This window comes from Leopardus geoffroyi, chromosome C1 (assembly GCF_018350155.1).
Source record: "Leopardus geoffroyi isolate Oge1 chromosome C1, O.geoffroyi_Oge1_pat1.0, whole genome shotgun sequence".
NCBI classification, from domain to species: domain Eukaryota; kingdom Metazoa; phylum Chordata; class Mammalia; order Carnivora; family Felidae; genus Leopardus; species Leopardus geoffroyi.
This window is the reverse complement of record NC_059328.1, coordinates 40864093-40890022: the sequence shown is the minus strand read 5'-3', so window position 1 is coordinate 40890022 and position 25930 is coordinate 40864093. Positions and strand designations below refer to the sequence as shown.

At 37.4% G+C, this 25930-nt stretch overlaps 1 pseudogene; it reads left to right on the top strand.

Moving 5' to 3' along the window:
• Window positions 1-7234: 7234 nt before the first annotated feature.
• On the top strand, window positions 7235-10780 carry LOC123596795 (annotated as a pseudogene).
• The last annotated feature ends 15150 nt before the right edge of the window (window positions 10781-25930 follow it).

Here is a 25930-nt window from a genome sequence, read left to right as displayed (position 1 = left end):
CCATTTTGCTTTTGAGCCTTACCTTTTGCATATTTGTCAATGACTTCATCAAAACCTGCCTTCTTCATATATTCATATTTAATAGAGAATATAGCCAGATTTGTCAATCTCTTTACTCACTGTTGATTGAAAAACTCTTTTTATTGACTTTAATTTTGAAAAGTTTCTTTCAAATGAAGCAACATATCTACAAATAGGAAAAGTCTTAAGCAAAAAGGATAAGTTTGGCAGAGATTCACAAAATCCCATTTCACAATAAATTTTAAAAATTACACGTCTTGGGGCGCCTGGGTGGCGCAGTCGGTTAAGCTTCCGACTTCAGCCAGGTCGCGATCTCGCGGTCCGTGAGTTCGAGCCCCGTGTCAGGCTCTGGGCTGATGGCTCAGAGCCTGGAGCCTGTTTCCGATTCTGTGTCTCCCTCTCTCTCTGCCCCTCCCCCATTCATGCTCTGTCTCTCTCTGTCCCAAAAATAAATAAACGTTGAAAAAAAAAAATTACACGTCTTTGTTTCTTTAGTATTGATTTTAACCACTTTCAAATGTCTACATTTTAAATTCAAATTTTTAAACACAAATAAGAACTCCATATAGTTATATAAAATGACAGAATTAAAGGAACTGAAGTTTTGTTTCTTCATCTTTACAATCTCTGTGTCATCATTTTTGTATCAAATTTACTCTTTAAATGCAGAAATGTATAATAGCACAGGGGCTGAAGACAAGAACAGCATCTGTAGTGAATGCAAGCAATTCTGAACCATAATGAACTTACTCTACAACAAATATGTAGCCGAGTTTGAGTGTGTTGGATGCTGATTCCAAATTGATGTCCGTGTAGCATACAATGTTTCAGTGATAAAAAAAAATAAATGACAAATGATTTTTTTAAAGTAGTCTCCACCCCCAGCATGGAGCCCAATACAGGGCTTGAACTCATGACCCTGAGATCAAGACCTAAGCTGAGATCAAGAGTTGGATGCTTAACTGACCAACCCACCCAGGTGCTCCAATGATACATGATTTTTAAGATGATTAAAAATATGCTAAGTGAGGTATGTACATATTAATATTTTGTTATTTGTTATTGCTTATTATGTTAATTTTAGGTTCACAGCAAAATTGAGAGGAAAGTACAGAGATTTCCCATATATTCCCTATCCCCCACATGCATGGTCTCATTATCCCATTATCAATATCTCCCACCCAATTGGTACATTTGTTACAATTGTTGAACCTAAACTGACACACCATAATCACTCCCAAATCCATACTTTGCCTTAGGGTTAACTCTTGGTCTTGTACATTCCATGGATTGGGGCAAATATATAATGGTATGTATCCCTCATTATAGTGTCATACAGAGTATTTCCCTGGCCTAAAAATTTTCTGGGCCTATTCATCCCTCCAAATGCTCAACCTCTGGTAACCACTGATGGTTTTACTCTTTCCAGAGTTTTGCCTTTTCCATGTCATACAGTTGGAATATGTAGCTTTTTCAGACTGGCTTCTTTTACTTAGTTACATACATTTAAGGTTCCTCTATGTCTTTTCATGGCTTTATAGCTCACTTTGTTTTAGCGCTAAATAATATTCCCTTGTCTGGATGTACCACAGTTTATCCACTCACCTACTGAAGGGTATCTTGGTTGCTTCTAAGCTCCAGCAATTATGAATAGAGGTGCTACAAATATCTGTGTGAAGGTTTTTCAGTAAACATTACTTTTCAGCTCCTTTGTGTAAACACCAAGGGATGCAGTCACTGGATTAAATGGTAAGAGCATGTTTAGTTTTGTAAGAAACTGCCAAACTTCCAAGGTGGCTGTACCATTTTGCATTCACACCAGCAATGAATGAGAGTCCCTGTTGACCTACATTATTAAGCAAATTTGATATTGTCAATGATCTAGAGTTTAGCCATTTGAATAGGTATGTAATGGTATGAATTACTGGTTTTTTGGAGGAAGATTATAAAAGTAAAGTGCCATTTTCATCATATGATATCAAGGTTACATACCACCAACATGACATAGGACTGTTGATGTTGATCTCCTGACTGAAGTAGTATTTGCTAGGCTTTTCTACTATGAAGATTTTCCTCACCCACAACTTTCCGTATTGTACTTTTAGGAAGGAAGGCAGCCTACATTTAAGGAGTAGAAACTTATGCTCCCCTTCTTTTAGGTTTGAGTATCTATATACTGTATTTGGAAATTTTATGCATAGGAAATTTGCCTATTCTCACCCATTAATTAATTAATTTAGTCATTTATTTATACCATTATAGACTCATGGATATTTATTTTATATTTTTGGTTACAATTTAATGCTACTTTTATTCTTTCTTTCTTTCTTTCTTTCTTTCTTTCTTTCTTTCTTTAAATATTTATTTATTTTGGGGAGAGCACAAGAGGGGGAGGGACAGACAGAGGTGGACAGAGGCTCCAAAGTGGGCTTTGCACTGACAGGCTTATAGCAGCAAGCCTGATGTGGGGCTCAAACTCACGAGCCACGAGATCATGACCTGAACCGAAGTTGGACGCTCAACCGACTGAGCCACCCAGGTCCCCTGATGCCACTTTTATTGTGTTGCTCAACTTATTCCATTTTTGGAATTGAGAGTTCTTTCAGCTGGCTCTTATGCCTCTCTGACATAGCCCCCCAGTGTGTGTGTGTGTGTGTGCGTGTGTGTGTGTGTGTGTTGAACAATCCCTTACTTTCTGACACCACAAGATGATCCAGGTTCATTTTGTGAATGCCTGCCCAAGTCCAGAATCAGCCATTTTCCAAGGAACCCTGGTTCTGTTTCATGGGTAATGGTATTAGAAGCCAAGACCTAGGCCCTAAGTGTGTTTATTATGTTTGGGGTGTCATTTCTTCTAAGCTGAGTGGGCAGAATGAAGAAGTATGTGTGCACATACTAACCCATCTGTATACACATATCTATAAATATTTCTATATTTAACCATCTGTACCTACGAATTAAATGTGAATTCTTTTTCTTTTTAAGTTTATTTATTTTTGAGAGAGACAGATTGTGAGTGGGGGAGGGAGATAGAGAATCTGAAGCAGGCTCCAGTCTGTGAGCTGTCAGCACAGAGCCTGACATGGGGCTCAAACCCACAAACCAGGGAATCATGACCTGAGCTAAAGGTGAATGCTTAACTGACTGAGCCACCCAGGTGGCTAAACACGCATTCTTACTGATGTCTCCAACTTTAATACATTACTACATTTTTTATTCTGTCTATCCTGTTCCCCTGGCTTGTCTGTAACCTCCCACTCATGAGAAGAATTATATATACGTGATCTTAGTTAATCCTGTGAGCTAGGAATTAGTATGTCATTTAATAGTTGAGGAAACTGAGGCTCAGAGATAATACATTTTTTCAAAGACACAGTGATTAAGAGGTGGAAACCAAACTTCTTCTGGGAGAAAAAGAATATTTAAGGCAAAAAATTAAAAGGTATGTGGTTTGTGTAGTAGACCATTCTGATGAATTGGTAAAACGCATTGAAGCTATGTTGATATGGTCCAGAATTAAACATAGATGAATTTGACATTATACCAGTTGTTTCAATGTTGTGTGCACATCTTTGAGGACCAAACTATTACATTGAAGATCTGTTGTTAATTGTACATCACCCTGTGAGTCAACTGTAGAACTTCAAATTTGTTTTATATCTTCCAAAAGAGGCATAACTTGTTCTTAAATCATAAAGATCATTTTATGTTGTATATTTTAAGTCAATTGATTGAAGAATAATAAATAGTAATGGATTAGATAGGGAAATTGCACCTCTAGTCATATTTTTCCTGACCCACTTAAAAAACCCAAAACAGCAGGGTGCCTGGGTGGCTCAGTAGGTTAAGTGTCTGACTTCAGTTCAGGTCATGATCTCACGGTTCATGAGTTCTAGCCCCGTGTCAGGATCTGTGCTGACAGCTCAGAGCCTGGAGTCTGCTTCGGATTCTGTCTCTCCCTCACTCTCTACCCCTCCCCTGCTCACACTCTGTCTCTCTTTCTTTCTCAAAAATAAATAAACAATTTAAAAAATCCAAAACAACAACCATGACCCCCAATTATGGCCTATTTTGAAATATTAATTTTGACTTGTTCTTGAAAATGGAACTCTGTGATAAAAGAGCGTGGGAAACACTGCATCTATCAATCCCCTTTTGTAAATTCACACTTGCCTATTAAGGTAGTTGAGAAAACCTGCAACAAAAAATCAGTTCAACTTTTGAATCACTGTTTCCCTTTGTCTATAGAATGCTGTTTTCATGTAAAGGCTATTAACATCCCATATATCTATATCTATATCTATATCTGTATCTGTATCTGTATCTGTATCTATATCTATATCTCCCTTATATTTGGAACACAATTGCTTCTTCATTTCACAAGTGAGGGGACTTGGTTTACTTCTTCTATTTTCAAAATCTGAAACAGGGCTTGGCACATAGTAGTTACTCAATATTTGTCAAATAAATAAACAAATATTTATTGAGCATCTACTGTATGTCTACTGTATTGAGCATACTGTGTATGTCAGTCACAAGGAATATTATGAAAAAACAAACATGCTCTCTAGGCAACTTACACTCTAATGGAAAAGATTATAAATAAGCAAGTAAAAAGTAAAATTTTTGATAAGAGTTAGGGAAACAAACACAATATTGAGATGAAGCATAAAAGAGGTGATGGCAATGGTACTTTTGAAGATAAGTAGCTAGATACTAAAATACTTTTTTTTTTTAATTTAAGAGAGAGAGAGAGAGAGAGAGAGAGAGCGAGCACGGGGTGGGGGGCAGAGGGAGAGAGAGACTCTTAAGCAGGATCCATGCTCAGGATGGAACCCAACATGGGGCTCGATCTCGAATGAGCCACCCAAGTGCTCCCAAACAGTTAGCTCTTTAAAGCATTTACTCAAACAAGTCAATAGTTAACCAGAACTTGAATATTTCTTTTTTAAAGATTTTATTTATTTATTTATTTATTTATTTATTTATTTATTAAGAGAGAGAGCAGAGGAGGGGCAGAGAGAGAGAGGGAGACAGAGGATCCCAAGCAAGCTCCGCACTGTCAGCGCAGAGCCCTATGTGGGGCTTGAACCCATAAAGTGTGAGATCAGGACCTGAGCTGAAATCAAGGGTTGGCCGCTTAACTGACTGAGCCACCCAGGCACCCCTGAATATTTCTAACATCAGCTTTCAATCAGAACGCATGTTGAAATAGGTTATATTAATTTAAGTACTTGCATTAAATGGATAGCATGCTCAAAAGAACTTAAATTAAAAGAATTTCATAAAGGAACTATCTACAGAAATACGGACAAGTTTAAAGGAAGAAACAAGGAAAGAAGAGGATCTCAAGAACCAAAGACAGCCAGAAGTCATTAGCACCTTTAGACCTGAAAAACAAGGAAGTTAGTGGGAGCAAGGCTTTGGGGGTTGACTGAAAAAAAATTATATTAAGCATCTAGGTCATATGCAAGTAATACAAACATCATCTATATAAATAGGCCAAAACTGTGATTCCATTTAGACAAAAATCAAATTTGTCTTCTTGACTGCCTCAGTACTTAATCACAATCCTCACATGCAATGGCACTCAAATGTGTATTGAACATACAGATTGCATCCAGCTCAGTCTTTCACACATGGTTTCCTACGAACCATCAAATAGTCATACAGATTAGTAGCTACCAGCGGCAGGGATGCACTGCAAAAGTACTTATCTGTCTGCCCAAGTACTAAAAGTATCAAGTAAGCATGAGCTGGGGAAGGCAAAGCCAACAGTTGAAAATACTGGTAAACAATGTCCTCTTTTACTAATTTTCTCACTGTTATTAACCCTCAAATACTGCCTCATCCCTTGTTGGTTTCCTTAAATTCTGCTTATGCCTTTGTAAATATATTCCCTTTATTAAATTCTACCCCACACACACACACAAAAATTGCACCTAACAGATGCAAATTTCTTGAATAGCGATAATCATGTGAGTTAATGATTGTTTTGAAATTTTGAATACAAAGTAGTAACTACAGTTAAAAAGCCAGGGTAACTTTTATAAGAGTCATAACATTTCAAATTTAAAACTATGTTCTATTTGGCAATTATATACTTCAAATGAAGAAAATTATTTTCTTGTGGGTCCAGTGAAGAAACCAGAGAAATCAGCAATAAGCTGAACAGAGGTTTAAAAGGGTCCTGGCCCAAAGGTGCAAAACAGGTTTTCTTTCACGTTTACTTTTAAGTGTGTGAGCAGTGAATTAAAGAGCACCTTAGAAAACTATGTTTTCCATATAGAGGAATTTGCCATGAATTTTCATATATAATCACATTATTCCATTCTATGTGGAAAAAGATTAAACATTGACCTTTTTAAAAGAACAAAATGGCTCTAGGTAATTTTAAATATCTGTTTAAAAACAGGATTTTGGGGGGTGTCTGGGTGGCTCAGTCAGTTAAGCATCTGACTTCGGCTCAGGTCATAATCTCGCAATTCATGAGTTCGAGCCCCGTGTGAGGCTCTGAGCGGACAGTGTGGAGCCTGCTTGGAATTCTCTCTCTCTCCTCTCTCTCTGCCCCTCCTCTGCTCATGCTTTCTCTCTAAATAAATAAACACCCCAAAAGAAGAAGCACTTTATTTTTTTATTAAATTTTTTAATGTTTATTTATTATTGACAGACAGAGAGACACAGAACGTGAGCAGGGGAGGGGCACAGAGAGGGGGAGACACAGAATCTGAAGCAGGCTCCAGGGTCTGAGCTGTCAGCAGAGAGCCCGATGAGGGGCTTGAACTCAAAAACTGCGAGATAATGACCCAAGCCAAAGTTGGATGCTTAACCGACTGAGCCACCCAGGCGCCCCAAAAGAAGAAGCACTTTAAAAAAGAAAGGATGTGTTTAGGTCATGTGAGTTAATTAACATTCAAAAACATGCTACTGAAAATATAATGGATTATAAGCACTAAATTCGGTATTTATTTTTCTTTTCTTTTTTCCTACTTAATCTACTATATATGTATAGAATTATGTGATGTTTATAACAGAGAACATAAGCAATTAAATGACCATGTTGCAACATTAGAACCAAAATTGTCTTTTTTGCCAGAATCCATTTATGCAAGTGCTTAGGTGGGACTGGCTCAATACTCTCAGAGATAGGCAAACTTAGGTTTGACCAGACAAAGCCACAGTGATTACTTCAGAAACTGGTTACTTAGAACCAATGAGACTCAATGACAAAGAAGGTAAGAAGTGATCAGATTCATAACATATTTTGATGATGCAGTCAGCAGGATTTGCAAATAGTTTAGATGGTATAAAAGAAAGAGAAGAGTCAAGACTGATTAACTTGAGCATTTGGGTGATGGTAGCCACATACTGAGATGGGAAACACAGGAGAAAAAACTTTTAATAGAATAAAAATTAAAGGTTTAGTTCTGGACATAATAAATTTGAGATGTCTTATTAGACATACATGGGTATAAGACATGCCCAGCAAACCGTTGCACAGATGAATTTAAGATAAATGTAGAATTCCTTAGGGTAGATTCCTAGCAGTAGAGTTGTTGTATCAAAGGTTATGTGCGTTTTTACTGAGTTGTGCTGGAGCTAGCTTCTGCTGACTCATAAGAGTTGATTGTTAAATTTTCAAGAATTTTTTGAGCCAATTGTTAGAGATATCCATTTAAAAAATTAAATTACATAACCTTACAATTAAATACATTATTTTTAAAAAGAAGGAAAATAGGGGGAGGGGGAGGTTGGTCAGAGGAGGTCTAGTGGAGAGCTAGGATATTCACCACTGCCCAGCAATAATGGGCATAAATGAGGCACTCCTGTCTTTCCCAGGCAGAATGGTATCATTTGAAGCACTAGTGGGGAGTCAGAAATTCTATTCCTGTACAGCAGTAATGAATAGCCCCCACCTTGCATGTAAAAGAGTCCAAAGTGGAAATCTGGACTTGTACCCTGACTTCTACCCCAACTTGTCAGTGATGAGGTGGTGGGCATTTCCTTTCCCCTGCCATATAAATGTCAGGGAAAGCTAGCTAAAACAGACTTAAATCATATCCATAGTCTTATAACACAAAACCCCCAAATATCAAAATTTCAATAAAAAATCATACACCCCACCTGGAACCAGGAAAATCTCAAACTAAATTACAACCTGAGATGATAGAGATATTAGATCTATCCGACAAAGTTTAAAGTAGCCATCATAAAAAAAATACTTCGAGCAAATGTAAAACAAGCAAATGTAAAACCATGTTTGAATCATAGAAAAATAAAAATTCTTGGCAAAAAAAATAGAAAATGTAAAGATGGACTAAATGAGAATTTTAGATATGAAAAATATAATAACCAAAATAAAAACTCAGTGGATGGGCTCAACAGCAGAACAGAGGGATCAGAGGAAAGAACTAATGAACTGCAAGATAGAACAATAGAAATTACTCTATCTGAACAAAGAGAAAATAGACCAAAAAGGGGGGGGGAAAAAAAAAAAAAGAACAGAGCCTTAGGAATCTGTGGAATCATAACAAAAGATCTAATGTTTATGTCAGCAGAATCCAAGAAGAAGAGAAAGAGGGAGTGGTTAAAAAAGTATTTGAAGAAATAATGGCTGAAAACTTTCTAAACATGGGAAAAGACACATACCTACATATTCAATAATCTGAGTGAACCACAGAAAGGATAAACCCAAAGACATCTAAACTAAAACATAGAGTTAAACTTTTGGAAACTAAAGACAAATTAAAAATCTTGAAAACAGGGGGAGAGAAACAGTACCTTGCCTATCAGAGAAAAACAATTCAAATTACAATGGATTTCTCACTGAAAGTCATGGGAGTCAGAAAGTAGTGACACACCACTTTTAAAATACTAAAAGAGGGGCGCCTGGGTGGCATAGTCGGTTAAGCGTCCGACTTCAGCCAGGTCAAGATCTCGCGGTCCGTGAGTTCGAGCCCCGCGTCAGGCTCTGGGCTGATGGCTCGGAGCCTGGAGCCTGTTTCCGATTCTGTGTCTCCCTCTCTCTCTGCCCCTCCCCCGTTCATGCTCTGTCTCTCTCTGTCCCAAAAATAAATAAACGTTGAAAAAAAATTAAAAAAATAAATAAATAAATAAAAAATAAAATACTAAAAGAAACAAACTCTGAACCCAGAATTATATATCTGGTAAAAATACCCTTTAGGAATGAAGGGAAAATCAAGACATCCTCAGATACAGGAAAACTAAGTTGTCACCAACTGTAAGAATGGTTAAAAGAGTTCTCTAAACAGAAAGGAAGGGACTAAAAAAAGCAAGGTTGGAGCATTAAAAAGGATGAAGAAATATGGTAAAGAAAAATAAAATTAATTAGCTTTTCTTCTTTTTTTGAGGTTTCTAAAACATGCTTGACAACTGAAGCAAAATGTTTAACAGTGACGTGGTTATGCATGTATGTACAAGAAATATTTAAGACATTATGAAGGGGGGAGTGTAAAGGAAAACAAGGACAATATGGTTTCTATACTCCCTTCAGACTAATAAATTGACATCAGTAGACTGTGATAAGTTATGTATGTATGATGTAATACCTCGAACAATCCCTTAAAAAACTACACAAAGAGATGCATGATAAATAAATAAAAATGGAATTCTAAAAATATTCAAGCAATCCATAGGAAGGCAGGAAAGGAAAATACAAAGACAAAAAACAGGACAAACAGAAAATAAAAAATAAAACGACAACTTACACTCTAAAATATCAATAATTACCTTAAATGTAAATGGTCTAAATACAAATCAATAGACAGAAATGGTCACAGGCACCTGGGTGGCTCAGTCAGTTAAACGTCCATCTTTGGCTCAGGTCATGATCTCACAGTTTGTGAGTTTGAGCCCTATACCAGACTCTGTGTTAACAGCTCAGAGCCTGGAACCTGCCTGGGATCCTGGGTCTCCCTTTCTCTCTGTGCCCCTCCCACGCTCGTGCTCTGTCTCTGTGTCTCTCAAAAATGAATAAACATTAAAATTTTTTTAATAGATATAAATGGTCAGAGTGAATTAAAAACGCAACCCAACTATTCTATAAGAAACTCACTTCAAATATAATGATATAGTCAGGTTGACAGTAAAAGAACAGGGGAAAAAGACATCATACAAACATCAATTAAAAGTAGTAAGTAGTAGGGTTCCCAGCCACTACAGTGACCACAGTGACTTGCTCACACCAGTGCCACCTATAGTTTGCTGAGCTCCAGCCTAAGAGGGGTAAGTAAGGAGGTCTCTACACCATGACTCCTACAAAGCCAACTGCAAATCCACTAGTGGTAAAGTACCGAGGAAGCAACTGGATACAAAAGCTGCTCTCAAGAGTGGGCCCTCTACTGGAGAAGTGAAGAAACCTGATACAGGCCTGGTACTGTGGCACTCTGTGAAATTAGCCATTATCAGAAGTCTACTGAACACTTCTGATAACCAAACTTCCTTTCCAGCGGTTAGTACAAGAAATTGCTCAGGACTTCAAAACAGATACGTGTTTCCAGAATGCAGCTATTGGTGCATTTCAGGAGGCAAGTGACGCCTATCTGGTGGGCCGTTTTGAAGAAACCACCATTTGTATTATCCATGCCAAACAAGTAACAATCATACCACAATAAATCCAGCTAGCACATAGCATAAGTGGAGAACATGCTTAAGAATCCACTATGATAGAGAGGAAGAGCCAAGATGGCAGAACAGCATGGAAGTTTCTTGTGTGTCTCGAGACCATGAAATACAGCCAGACCAACACGAAACCATCCTACACACCTAGAACACTGATTGGAGGATTAACACAACAATCTGCACAACCTGAACCACAGAATTCAGCAGGTACATGCCGCGGAGAGGTGAATTTGGGGAGCAAGAAGCCGTGAAAAGTAGGGAACCGCTTTTGAGGGTGGAGAGAGGATGGAGACGGGGGACAGGAGGAGCATACTGGTAAAGCACCCCTCCCCAAAAGGGGTGCTTTTCCTGTATGCTCCCCCACTCCCCACAAGCAGCTGGCGAGAAAGTAGAAAACTGGAAACAGCCACAGGGACTAAACTAAAAAGGGAGAAAATAGAAAGGAGAAAGGAGAGGGTTTAAATTCCATTAAGACTGTAAACAAAGAGAGCACAAAGGCTGCAACTCTGCAGCCCGATACCTGGTGGTGCTCTGGTGGGTAAGGCGAATCCTCAGGAACAGAGTGGGGTCCAGGAGGTTCTTGGGCCACACGGGGAAATGAGGTTCCACTGATGGAAGGACATTTGGTGGAGACTGTTGAAGCCACCTGGTCCCAGCAGACCCCGGAAGGCGGCCACATTCGCTGGTGCTGGGGCAAGTTCGTTGAGGGTGAAGCCTGGTGCCAGATGTGTGTTGTGATTTTCCATAATCCCTGAAACGCTGCTGCTACGCTACCTCGCGAACTTTTTCTGGGGCGGGCTGGCACCTAGCCGTAGTCTCGGGACACCGCCAGCAGCAGGGTCCAGAGGACGTTCCTGGATGCAGCCGACATTCGGCCATTGCTCATTCGGCCATTGCTCGGTGAGACCCTCGGTGAGATCCGTTTGCAGAACGGATCAAAGCCGCAGTCCTTCCGAAGTAAGGGGCCAGGGAAAACAGCCGCATCTGAGACAAAACTTGCGAGAGAGGTACTACCTGGGGCCTGGTCACGGAGAGTGAAAAAGCAGCGAGTGGACGAGAGCTGAAGACAGGATGAGTGCGCGGTTGCTGATCCTGGAGAACAAACTGGGTAGCTGGGTGGGGCCATGTAAATGCTCCCGCGCATGCGCATATGCACCTACATGCACTGCAACAATCCACCCCAGTAGGCCAGCAGCACCATCTAGTGGACAGCAGAGCTGTTACACTGAGCCCCGCCCAACTGGGCCAACTTTGCTCTTCAAGAACACAAGTCTCACCACCGGCTTAATTTATGGAGTATAAAGAGCTACATAGACTGACTTCTAGGGGAAAATGAAGCAATTTCAGTCCAACTTTAATCTGTTAGCAGGTTCATCTATACAATTCTCTTTCTTGATTTTTCTTTTCTTTCTTTTTCTTTTATCTTTTTCTCTTTTACAATTCTCTTTCTCTTGAATTCAGAAAGAGAAAAAAATCATTTTTATTTTAAATTTTTACTAAAAATATTTTTCTTTAATTTTTATTACTATATTTTTTACTTTTGTGTAAATTTTTTCAAATTCTACTTTACTTCCATCATTTTATTTCAGTCTACTTCAATGTATTCAACGTTTCAAATTTTCAAACAATTTCCTTTTTCTTTCTTTTTCTTTTACTCTTTCTTGTTTCTTTTCTTTTTCTTGAATGCAGAAAGAGAAAAACTTCATTTTTACTTTCAATTTCTATTAAGAATATTTTAATTTAATTTTTATTACTATTTTTTATTTTATATAAATTTGTTCAAATTCTATTTTACTTCCATCATTTTATTTTAGTCTACTACAGTGTATTAGTTTTTCAAATTTTTGAACGATTTCTTTTTTTTTTCCACTTTTATCTTTTTCTCCTTTTCGTTTATTTTCTTTTTCTTAATACAGAAAAAGAAAAAAATCATATTCTTTTTAATTATTAAAAATATTTTTATTTAATTTTTTCTTACTATATTCTTTACTTTTATGTATATTTTTTCAAATTCTATTTTACTTCCATCATCTCACACTAGTCTACTTCAGTGTATTCACTACTTCAAATTCTCAAACGATTTCCTTTTTTTTTTCTCATGCCCCCCCCTTTATTTCTTCTCTAATCTTTCAAACCACTTTCAACACCCAGAACAAAATACACCTAGGATCTAGCATCATCTATTTGATTTGTGTGTGTGTGTGTTTAATATTTAATTTTAATATTTTTTAATTTTAATATTTTTATTTCAATTTTTCTACTCCATTAATTCATTTTCTCCATTCAAAATGACAAAACGAAGGAATTCACCCCAAAAGAAAGAGCACAAAGAAATGACAGCCAGGGATTTAATCAACACAGATACAAGCAAGATGTCTGAACCAGAATTTAGAAGCATGATAATAAGAATACTAGCTGGAGTCGAAAATAGATTAGAATCCCTCTCTGCAGAGATAAAAGAAGTAAAAACTAGTCAGAATGAAATAAAAAATGCTATAACTGAGCTGCAATCACATGTGGATGCAGCAGTGACAAGGATGGATGAGGCAGAACAGAGAATCAGTGATATAGAGGACAAACTTATAGAGAATAATGAAGCAGAAAAAAAGGGGGAGGTTAAGGCAAAAGAGCATTACTTAAGAATTAGAGAAATCAGGGGCGCCTGGGTGGCGCAGTCGGTTGAGCGTCCGACTTCAGCCAGGTCACGATCTCGCGGTCCGTGAGTTCGAGCCCTGCGTCAGGCTCTGGGCTGATGGCTCAGAGCCTGGAGCCTGTTTCCGATTCTGTGTCTCCCTCTCTCTCTGCCCCTCCCCCGTTCATGCTCTGTCTCTCTCTGTCCCAAAAATAAATAAACGTTGAAAAAAAAAATTAAAAAAAAAAAAAAAAGACATAGGGTAACAGAATGGATAAGAAAACAAGATCCATCTATATGCTGTTTACAAGACACCCACTTTAGACCTAAAGACACCTTCAGATTGAAAGTAAGTGGATGGAGAACCACCTATCATGCTAATGGTCAACGAAAGAAAGCCGGAGTAGCCCTACTTATATCAGACAATCTAGACGTTAAAATAAAGACTGTATCAGGAAATGCAGAAGGGCATTAAATCATAATCAAGGGGTCTATACCAAGAAGACCTAACAACTGTAAACATTTATGCGCCAATTGTGGCAGCACCCAAATATATAAATCAATTAATCACAAACATAAAGAAATTCATCAGGGGCGCCTGGGTGGCTCAGTCGGTTAAGCGTCCGACTGTAGCTCAGGTCATGATCTCGCGGTCCGTGGGTTCGAGCCCCACGTCGTGCTCTGGGCTGATGGCTCAGAACCTGGAGCCTGCTTCCGATTCTGTGTCGCCCTCTCTCTCTGCCCCTCCCCCGTTCATGCTCTGTCTCTCTCTGTCTCAAAAATAAATAAACGTTAAAAAATTAAAAAAAAAAAAAAAGAAACTTATCGATAGTAATACCATAATAGTAGGAGACTTCAACACTCCACTCACAGCAATGGACAGATCATCTAATCAAAACATCAACAAGGAAACAATGGCTTTGAATGACACACTGGACCAGATGGACTTAACAGATATATTCAGAACATTTCAGCCTAAAGCAACAGAATATACGTTCTTCTCCAGTGCACATGGAACGTTCTCCAGAAGAGACCATATACTGGGACACAAATCGGCCCTCAGCAAGTACAAAAAGATCAAGATCATATCCTGCATATTTTCAGACCACAACACTATGAAACTCGAAATCAACCACAAGAAAAAAATTGGAAAGGTAACAAATACTTGGAGACTGAAGAACATCCTACTAAAGAATGAATGGGCTAACCAAGCAGTTAAAGAGGACATTAAAAAGTATATGGAGGCCAATGAAAATGATAACACCACAACGCAAAACCTCTGGGACTCAGCAAATGCGGTCATAAGAGGAAAGTATATAGCAATCCAGGCCTTCCTAAAGAAGGAAGAAAGATCTCAGATACACAACCTAACCTTATGCCTTAAGGAGCTGGAAAAAGAACAGCAAATAAAACCCAAAACCAGCAGAAGACAGGAAATAATAAAGATGAGAGCAGAAATTAATGCTATCGAAACCAAAAACACAGTAGAACAGATCAATAAAACCAGAAGCTGGTTCTTTGAAAGAATTAACAAAATTGATAAACCACTAGTGAGTTTGATCAAAAAGAAAAAGGAAAGGACCCAAATAAATAAAATCAAGAATGAAAGAGGAGAGATCACAAACAACACAACAGAAATAAAAACAATAATAAGAGAATACTATGAACAATTATATGCCAATAAAATGGGTAATCTGAAAGAAATGGACAAATTCCTAGAAACATACACACTACAAAAACTGACACAGGAGGAAATAGAAAATTTGAACAGACCAACAACCAGTAAGGAAAATGAATTAGTAATCAAAAATCTGCCAAAAAACAAGAGCCCAGGGCCAGATGGCTTTCCAGGGGAATTCTATCCAAACATTTAAAGAAGAGTTAACACCTATTCTCTTGAAACTGTTCCAAAAAATAGAAATGGAAGGAAAACTTCCAAACTCTTTCTATGAAGCCAGCATTACCTTGATTCCAAAACCAGACAGAGACCCCACTAAAAAGGAGAACTATAGACCAATTTCCCTGAATGAACGTGGATGCAAAAATCCTCAACAAGGTATTAGTCAACCGGATTGAACAATACATTAAAAAAATTATTCACATGACCAAGTGGGATTTATACCTGGGATTCAGGGCTGGTTCAATATCTGCAAAACAATTAACATGATTCAGCACGTCAATAAAAGAAAGGACAAGAACCACATGATCCTCTCAATAGATGCAGAGAAAGCATTTGACAAAATACAGCATCCTTTCTTGATAAAAACCCTCAAGAAAGTAGGGATAGAAGGAGCATACCTCGAGATCATATAAGCCATATATGAATGAGCCAACGCTAATATCATCCACAATGGGGAAAAACTGAGAGCTTTCCCCCTAAGGTCAGGAAGAAGACAGGGATGTCCACTCTCACCACTGTTATTCAACACAATATTTGAAGTCTTAGCCTCTGCAATCAGACAACACAAAGAAATAAACAGCATCCAAATCAGCCACGAGGAAGTCAAACTTTCACTTTTTGCAGATATGATACTCTATACGGAAGACCCAAAGATTCCACCAAAAAAACTGCTAGAACTGATCCATGAATTCTGCAAAGTTGCAGGATATAAAATTAATGCACAGAAATCGGTTGCCTTCCTATACACCAACAATGAAGCAACAGAAAGAGAAATCAAGGAAGCGATCCCACTTACAGTTGCACAAAAAACCATAAAATACCTAGGAATACATCTAACCAAAGAGGTGAAAAATCTATGCGCTGAAAACTATAGAAAGCTTATGAAAGAAATTGAAGAAGACACAAAAACATGGAAAAAGATTCCATGCTCCTGGATAGGAAGAACAAATATTGTTAAAATGTCTATACTACCCAAAGCAATCTACATATTCAATGCAATCCCTATCAAAGCAACACCAGCATTTTTCACAGAGCTAGAACAAATAATCCTAAACTTTGTATGGAACCAGAAAAGACCCCAAATAGCCAAAGAAATCTTGAAAAAGAAAACCAAAGCAGGAGGCATCACAATCCCAGACTTCAAACTATAGTACAAAGCTGTAATCATCAAGACAGTATGGTACTGGCACAAGAACAGACACTCAGATCAATGGAACAGAATAGAGAATCCAGAAATGGACCCACAAACGTATGGGCAACTAATCTTTGACAAAGCAGGAAAGAATATCCAATGGAATAAAGACAGTCTCTTCAGCAAGTGGTGCTGGGAAAACTGGACAGTGACATGCAGAAGAATGAACCTGGATCACTTCTTACACCATACACAAAAATAAGCTCAAAATGGATGAAAGACCTCAATGTAAGACAGGAAACTATCAAAATCCTCGAGGAGAAAGCAGGTAAAAACCTCTTTGATCTTGCCCGCAGCAACTTCTTACTCAACATGTTAGTCTCCGGAGGCAAGGGAAACAAAAACAAAAATGAACTATTGGAACCTCATCAAAGTGAAAAGCTTCTGCACAGCAGAGGAAACAATCAGCAAAACTAAAAGGCAACTGACAGAATGGGAGAAGATATTTGCAAATGACATATCAGATAAAGGGTTAGTATTCAAAATCTATAAAGAACTTATTAAACTCAACACCCAAAAAACAAATAATCCAGTGAAGAAATGGGCAAAAGACATGAATAGACACTTCTCCAAGGAAGACATCCAGATGGCCAACCGACACATGAAAAAATGCTCAACGTCACTCATCATCAGGGAAATACAAATCAAAACCACAATGAGATACCACCTTCACCTGTCAGAATGGCTAACATTACAACTCAGGGAACAACAGATGTTGGCGAGGATGTGGAGAAAGAGGATCTCTTTTGCATTTTGGTGGCAATGCAAGCTGGTGCAGCCACTTTGGAAAACAGGATGGTGGTTCCTCAAAAGACTCAAAATAGAACTACCCTATGACCCAGCAATTACAGTACTAGGCATTTATCCATGGGATACAGGTGTGCTGTTTCGAAGGGACACACGCACCCCCATGTTTATAGCAGCACTATCAACAATAGCCAAAGTATGGAAAGAGCCCAAATGTCCACTGATGGATGAATGGATAAAGAAGATGTGGTATATATATATATATATATATATATATATATATATATATATATATAATGTGGTATATATATATATATATATATATATATAAAATGGTATGTGTATATATATATATATGGTATATATATATATATGGTATATATATATATAATGTGGTATATATATATATATATATATATATATATATATAATGAAGTATTACTCGACAATCAAAAAGAATGAAATCTTGCCATTTACAACTACGTGGGTGGAACTGGAGAGTATTATACTAAATGAAATTAGTCAGAGAAAGACAAAAATCATATGATTTCACTCCTATGAAGACTTTAAGAGACAAAACAGATGAACATAAGGGAAGGGAAACAAAAATAATATAAAAACAGGGAGGGGGACAAAACAGAAGAGACTCATAAATATGGAGAACAAATTGAGGGTTACTGGAAGGGTTGTGGGGGGGGGATGGGCTAAATGGGTAAGGGGCATTAAGGAATCTACTCCTGAAATCGTTGTTGCACTATATGCTAACTAAATTGGATGTAAATTTTTAAAAATTAAAAATAAAATTAAAAAAATAAATAAAAAAGAAACAAAAAGAAAAATTAACAGAACCCCCTTTAAAAAAAAAAGAATCCACTATGATGGGGTCGCCTGAATGGCTCAGCCAGTTGAGTTTGGGACTCTTGATTTTGGCTCAGGTCATGATTCCAGAGTTGTGGAATCGAGCTCTGCATAGGGCTCTGTGCTGAGCGTGGAACCTGTTTAAGATTCTCTTTCTCCCTCTCTCTGTCCCTCCCTTGCTCTTCTTCTCTCTCTCTCAAACATTTTTTTAAAAAGAGTCTTTCTCTCTCTCCCTCTGCCCCTTTCCCCCACCCATCCTCGCTCTTTGTCTAAAATAACAAAAGTAAAAAATATTTTGAAAAAAATAAAAAAGAATCCACCATAATGGGAAACATTTCATTCTTCAAAAATAAATTCTCTGGTCAACTAATATTCAAAGCAGAAAAGAATATCTAATGGAAAAAGACAGTCTCTTCAACAAATGGTGTTGAGAAAACTGGATGGCAACATGCAAAAGAATGAAACTGGACCACTTTCTTAAACCATACACAAAAATAAATTCAAAATGGATGAAAGCCCTAAATGTGAGAAAAGAAATCATAAAAATCCTAGAGGAGAATACAGGAAACAACTTCTTTGACCTAAGCCTGAGGAATTTCTTAATTAAACGTGTTGCTAAAGGAAAGGGAAACAAAAGCAAACATGAACTATTGAGACCTCATCAAAATAAAAAGCTTCTGCACAGCAAGGAAACAATTAACAAAACTAAAAGGCAGCCTACGAAATGGGAGAAGATATTTGCAAATGACATATCTAATAAGGGGTTAGTATCCAAAATCGATAAAGAATTTATAAAACACAACATCCCCCAAAACCATTAAACCCAGTTAAGATAAGGGCAGAAGACATGAATAGACATGTTCCAACGAAGACATCCAGATGGCTAACAGACACATGAAAAGATGCTCAACATCACTCATCATCAGGGAAATACAAATCAAAACCATGAGGAGATACCACCTCACACCTGTCAGAATGGCTAAATTTAAAACCCAAGAAACAACAGGTGTTGGCAAGGATGTGGAGAAAGGGGAACCCTCTTGCACTGTTGGTGGGAATGCAAACTGGTGCAACTACTCTGGAGAACAGTGTGGAAGTTCCCTCAAAGAACTAAAAATAGAACTACCCTACCATCCAGCAATTGCAGTATTAGGTATTTACCCAAAGGATACAAAAATACAGATTCAAAGGGGTATATGCACCTCAACGTTTATAGCAGCATTATCAACAATAGCCAAACTATAAAGAGAGCCTGGGGTGCCTGGGTGTCTGTCAGTTAAGTGTCTGACTTTAGCTCAGTCATGATCTCATAGTTCATGAGTTTGAGCCCGCATCAGGCTCTCTAGTGTCAACATGGAGCCCACTTTGGATCCTCTGTCCCCCATCTCCCTCTGCCCCTCCCCTGCTAGTTCTCTCTCTCTCTCTCTCTCTCTCTCTCAAAAATAAACATTTAAAAAACCCCACAAATGTCCATCAATGGATGAATGGCAAGAAGAACTCATTGTTTGTAAGTTTAAGCCCTGCATTGGGCTTGCTGCTGTCAATGTAGAGCCCACTTTGGATCCTCTGTCTCCCTGTCTGTCCGCCCCTCCCCACTCACACCCTCTCTCTCAAAAATAAATATTTTTTTAAAAAGATAATGAAATCTTTCCATTTACAATGATGCAGCAGAGCTAGAATGTATTATACTAAGTGAAATAAGTCAATCAGAGAAAAACAAATACCACATGATTTCACTCACATGTGGAATTTAAAAAACAAAACAGATGAATAGAAGGGAAGGTGGGTAGAAAAGAAAGGTAAACAAACCACAAGAGACTCTTAACAATAGAGAACAAACTGAAGGTTAATGAGATGGGCTAGATGGGTGATGGGAGCTAAGGAGAATACTTGTGATGAGCACTAGGTGCATCTAAGTGTTGAATCACTGAATTCTACTCCTAAAACCAATATTGATATGTTAACTGACTAAAATTAAAATTAAAAGAAAAATTTAAAAAAATTCTCTTCTTCCTGTTATTGGTAGTTCTGAACATTAGGTTTATTTTTCAATAGCGTCAAAAGGTACCTAAGTATATGACTGCAAGTGGAAAAATAGGGGACAGAAATCAGATACTGGCAGTTTTTTCATTTTCATTTGTATGTGAATTTTTAATATAAATGTGAAGACATTAATGTAAGTCAAAATGAATCAGTGAACAAGTTTCAATATTTCAACTCTGTAATAATTATAAATAAGCCTGTTAAATTTTTTTATAAAAGTAAATAGTAATGGCTATTTACTTTTTAAAGTATACCTCAGAGCAAAGAAAATAACCAGAAACAGAGGAATACATTATATAATGAGTGATGAATCCACCAAGAAGATATAGCAATCCTAAATACATATGCACCAAACAATAGGTCTGCAAAACATGTGAAGTAAAAACTGATAGAACTGAAAGAATAAATAGACAAATCCACAATTGTCGTTGGAGGCTTAAATACCCATCTGTCAACAACTGATAGGTTGGGTAACAGATCTAAATATAAAAGTTAAAGCTATTAGAAGAAAAAATAGAGAATATCTTCATGATCTGGAATTAGGCAGAGTTTTTGCAGACAAGACCCAGAAAATCCAGAAGGAAAGACTGACAAAATGGGTTTCATCAAAATTTAAGAGACTGATGTGCTACTGACTGCACTAACAAGGCACCTGGGCTTCATCAAAATTTAAAACATGCTTAGTGTATGGATATACCGCATTTTGCTTATTCATTTATCATTTAATGGAAATTTGAGTTGTATTCACTTTTTTTGGCTATTATGAATAATGCTAATATGAACATTTGTGTGCAATTTTTATGGAATATGTTTTCATTTTTCTTTGATATATACACTGAGAATTCTGGACCATATGGTAACTTTGTATAACGATTTGAGGAATTCCACACTGTTTTCTGAGGTGGCTGTACTATTTAATATTCTCATGAGGATTTCAATTTCTCCACATCCTTGTCAACACTTACTATATATAGTCTTTTAGAGTACAGCTATACTACTGGGTCTCAGTGGTATCTCCTTCTGGGTTTGATTTGCTAATGATATTGAGCATCTTTTCATATGCTTATTAACCATCAGTATATCTCCTTTAGAGAAATATCTATTCAAATTTTACACTCATTTTTAAATTGGGTTGTCTTTAATTTTTTTTAGTAATGATTTTTTTAAATTCCAGTATAATTAACATACAGTGTTATATTCATTTCAAATGTACAATATAGTGATTCAACAATTCTATACATTACTCATTGCTCATCATGATAAGTGTACTCTTAATCCCATTCACGTATTTCACCCATCCACCCACCCACCTTCCCTCTGGCAACCACCTGTTTTTTCCCTATATTTGAGTCTATTTTTTTGTTTCACTCTTTTTACCTTTGTTCATTTGTTTTGTTTCTTAACTTACACAAATGAGTGAAATCATATGGCATTTGTCTTTGTCTGACTTATTTTACTTAGCATTATGCCCTCTAGGTCCATCCACGTTGTTGTAAATGACAAGATTTCATCCTTTTTTATGGCTGAGTAATATTTCATAATATGAATAAATATGCCACATCTTCTTTATCAGTTCATCTATCAATGGTCACTTGTGTTGCTTCCATATCTTGGCTATTGTAAATAATGCTGCAATAAACATAGGGGTGCATACATCTTTTCAAATTAGTGTTTTGTTTTTTTGGGGTAAATACCCAGTGTTGGAATTACTGGATCAAATGGCAATTCAATTTTTAACTTTCTGAGGAAACTTTGTACTGTTTTGTACTGTTTCCTTCAGCGGATGTAGCAATTTGTATTCCCACCAACAGTGCACAAGAGTTCCGAAAGCTGTAGTAATCAAAACAGTATGGTACTAGCACAAAAACAGACACATAGATTAATGAAACAGAATGGAGTCCAGAAATAAACTCATGCTTTTATGGTCAATTAATCTATGACAAAGGAGGCAAGGATATACCATGGGGAAAAGATTCTCTCTTCAACAAATGGTATTGGGGAAACAGGACAGCTCCATGAAAAGAATGAAACTGGACCACTGGACACAAAAATTAATTCAAAATGAATTAAAGATCTAAATGTGAAACCTGAAAAAACTAAAACTCCTAGAAGAAAACATAGGCAGTAATTTCTTTGACATCAGCCATAGAAACATTTTTCTAGATATGTCTCCTCTGGCTATGGGGAAAAAAAGCAAAATTAAGTTATTATATTTATTAAAATAAAACTATTGGAACCAAAATAAAAACTTCTGGGGTACCTGGGTGACTCAGTCAGTTGAGCGTCAGACTCTTCATTTCAGCTCAGGTCATGATCTCATAGTTGTGGAATCAAGCCCTGTTTTGGGCTCTGCACTGATTCTCTGCACTTAAGATTCTCTCTCTTTCTCGCTCTCTCTCCCTCTGCCCCTCCTCCACTTGCATGCTCTATCAAAAAAAATTTATTAATTAACTTTTAAAAATAATAATTAAAAAGCTCTGCAGAGCAAATCAGCAAGACCAAAAGACAGCCTACTGAATGAGAGGAAATATATGCAAGTGATATATCTGATATGTGGTTAATATCCAAAATATATAAAGAATTATACAACTCAACACAAAAAAACAAACAATCCTACTAAAAATGGACAGAGGACCTGAATAGACATTTTTCCAAAGAAGACATACAGAAGGTCAAGAAACAATCCATCACTAGTTATCAGGGAAATGCAAATTAAAACCACAATTAGATATCACTCTGCTTTTTTTTCTTCGATAATATTGATTTTCTTTAGATATTTATTTTGAGGGAGAGAGCGCATGTGAGCTGAAGAGGGGCAGAGAGGGGGAGAGAGAGAATTCCAAGCAGGCTCCACCCTGTGAGTGCAGAGCCCAACATGGGGCTCAATCTCATGAACTGTGAGATCATGACCTGAGCTGAATGAAATCAAGAGTCAGTTGCTTAACCCACTGAGCCATCCAGGTGCCCCGATTAATACTCATATTTTTAAACAACCTAGACAGTTGTCTCATAGATGTCTCACAATTTTTGTCTGATTGCCTCTTCAAAATTAGATTCAGGTTAAATAATCTTGGTAAGAAATTTCATATATAGTGTTGTGTGCTCCCATCTGTATCACATCAGGAAGTACATAATGTCAGTTAATTCCCTTATGGTCATGCTAAGTTTGATAACTTGATTAAAGTGGTGTCCAAAACATCTCTCCATTGTAACAATACCTTTCCCTTTGTGATTAAATAATCTTAGGGGTTGATACTTTGAGATCATGTAAATATCTTCCTACCTATCAAACTTTCATACAATAATTTCTAAGTATTGCACTGGTAATTACAAGATAGGATTTCTTAACTCTATCATTCATTCTACTTTTCTTTTTTTAGGGTTTTAACAAAATATTTATTTATTTATTTTGAGGCAGAGAGAGAGAGAGAGCGCAGGAGAGGGGCAGAGAAAGAGGGAGGGAGAATCCCAAACAAGCTCTGAGCTGTGAGTACACATGAGCCTGACAAGAGACTTGATCTTACGAACCATGAGATATTGACCTGAACTGAAATCAAGAGTTGGATACTTAACCTACTGAGCCACCCAGGTGCCCCTCTACTTTTCTTTTTCAATCAACACTTATTTACTGAGTGTCAATCATATGCCAGGTAACATGCTAGAAAGAATAAGTCCTACTTTTAGAGGTCATCATCTTTGTATTGAGCAGGGCAATAGACACAAGTCTGGGTTCTTTTGTAGTTTTTGCCTCTCTCTTCCTCTTTAAAAAAAACCTGATAGATAATTTATACACTACAAAATTTACTCTTTCAATAAGGTGTACAATTCAGTGATTTTTTTTTTAGTATCTTTACAAAATCATGCAGTGATCACCACTTTCTAGTTCCAGAGCATTTTTATCACCCCTAAAAGGAACTTTGTACCCATTAGCAGTCATTCCCTATTTCCACCTTCCAGGAACCCCTTGCAACACTTAATCTACTTTCTGTCTCTGCAGCCTATTCTGGACATTTTATATAAATGGAATTATACAATATGTAGTCTTTTGTGTCAGGCTTATTTCACTTAGTATAATTTTCACCCATGTGGTACCATTTATTAGTACTTCATTCCTTTTTATGACTAAAAATATTCCATAGTATGAATATATTTTTGTTTATCCATTCATCACTCTGTATCAGTTTATACAGCTCTTCCTAAATTATTTTATATTTATTTTGTTAATTTTTTAAGTGTTTATTTTTATTTTTGAGAGAGAGAAAGAGTGGGAGACAGAGTGTGAGTGGGGGAGGGGCAGAGAGAGAGGGAGACACAGGATCCCAAGCAGGCTCCAGGCTAGGAGCTGTCAGCACAGAGCCCGGAACCACAAGATCATGACCTGAGCCAAAGTCAGACTCTTACCTGACTGAGCCACCCAGACACCCCTATTTTTATTTTTTTAAGAAGATTTTTAAGAAAAAAAATTTTAATGTGTATTTATTCTTGAGAGGCGGCGGGGGGGGGGGTGGTGCAGAGAGAGAGGGGGATACAAAATCTGAAACAGGCTCCAGGCTCTGAGCTATCAGCACAGAGCCCAATGCGGGGCTCGAACTTGGGAATGGCGAGATCATGACCTAGGCTGAAGTCAGACACTTAACCGACTGAGCCACCCAGGCGTCCCTCTTCCTAACTTCTTAAATGGCTGCATAGTTTTTCACTGTGTAAAGATGTCACAGTTTATTATAATCAGTCCCTGTAGTTGGATACTTAGGATATTTACAGTATTTTACTATTACAAATCATGTTTATTTGTAATGCTATTTCAAATACACATAATGAAATACTTGTGCATGTATTTTTTCCTATTTTGAAAGTGTATTTTCAGGTTAAATTCCTAAAATTAAAATTGTAGGGTTAAGGGGCGCCTGGGTGGCGCAGTCGGTTAAGCGTCCGACTTCAGCCAGGTCACGATCTCACGGTCCGTGAGTTCGAGCCCCGCGTCAGGCTCTGGGCTGATGGCTCAGAGCCTGGAGCCTGTTTCCGATTCTGTGTCTCCCTCTCTCTCTGCCCCTCCCCCGTTCATGCTCTGTCTCTCTCTGTCCCAAAAATAAATAAACGTTGAAAAAAAAAATTAAAAAAAAAAATTGTAGGGTTAAAACATGAATGCATATGTAATTTTGTTATGTGTTGCCAAATTCACTTCAAAGAGGCTGTACCATTATTTTATTCCTGCCAACAATGAATTGAGTGCCTGTTTCCCCATATTCTAACCAACAGAGTCCACACTACATTTTTAAAAATTTAAATCCAAGTTAGTTAACACATAGTGTAATAATGATTTCAGGAATAGAATTTAGTGATTCATCACTTACATATTACACCCAGTGCTCATCCCAACAAGTGCCCTTCTTAATGCCCATCGCCCATTTAGCCCATCCCCCCCACCCAATAATCCGCCAGCAACCCTAAGTTTGTTCTCTGTATTTAAGCGTCTCTTATGGTTTGTCTCCTTGTCTGTTTTTATCTTATTTTTGCTTCCCTTCGCTATATTAATCTGTTGTGTTCCCAAAATTCCACATGAGTGAAATCATATATTTGTCCTTCTCTGACTGACTTATTTCGCTTAGCATAATATACTCCATCCAGTTCCATCCATGTTGTTGCAAACAGCAAGATTTCATTCTTTTTGATCACCAAATAATATTCCTGTGTGTGTGTGTGTGTGTGTGTGTGTGGTGTGTGTGTGTGTGTCTGTGTCTGTGTGCGTGCGTGTGTGTGTGCATACTAAATCTGCTTTATCCATTTATCAGTCAATGGATGTTTGGGCTCTTCCCATACTTCAACTATTGTTGATATGCACTGTACATTTTTTACTAAATTTTAATTTTTTTTACCCTATTTATCAGTGAGAATTATA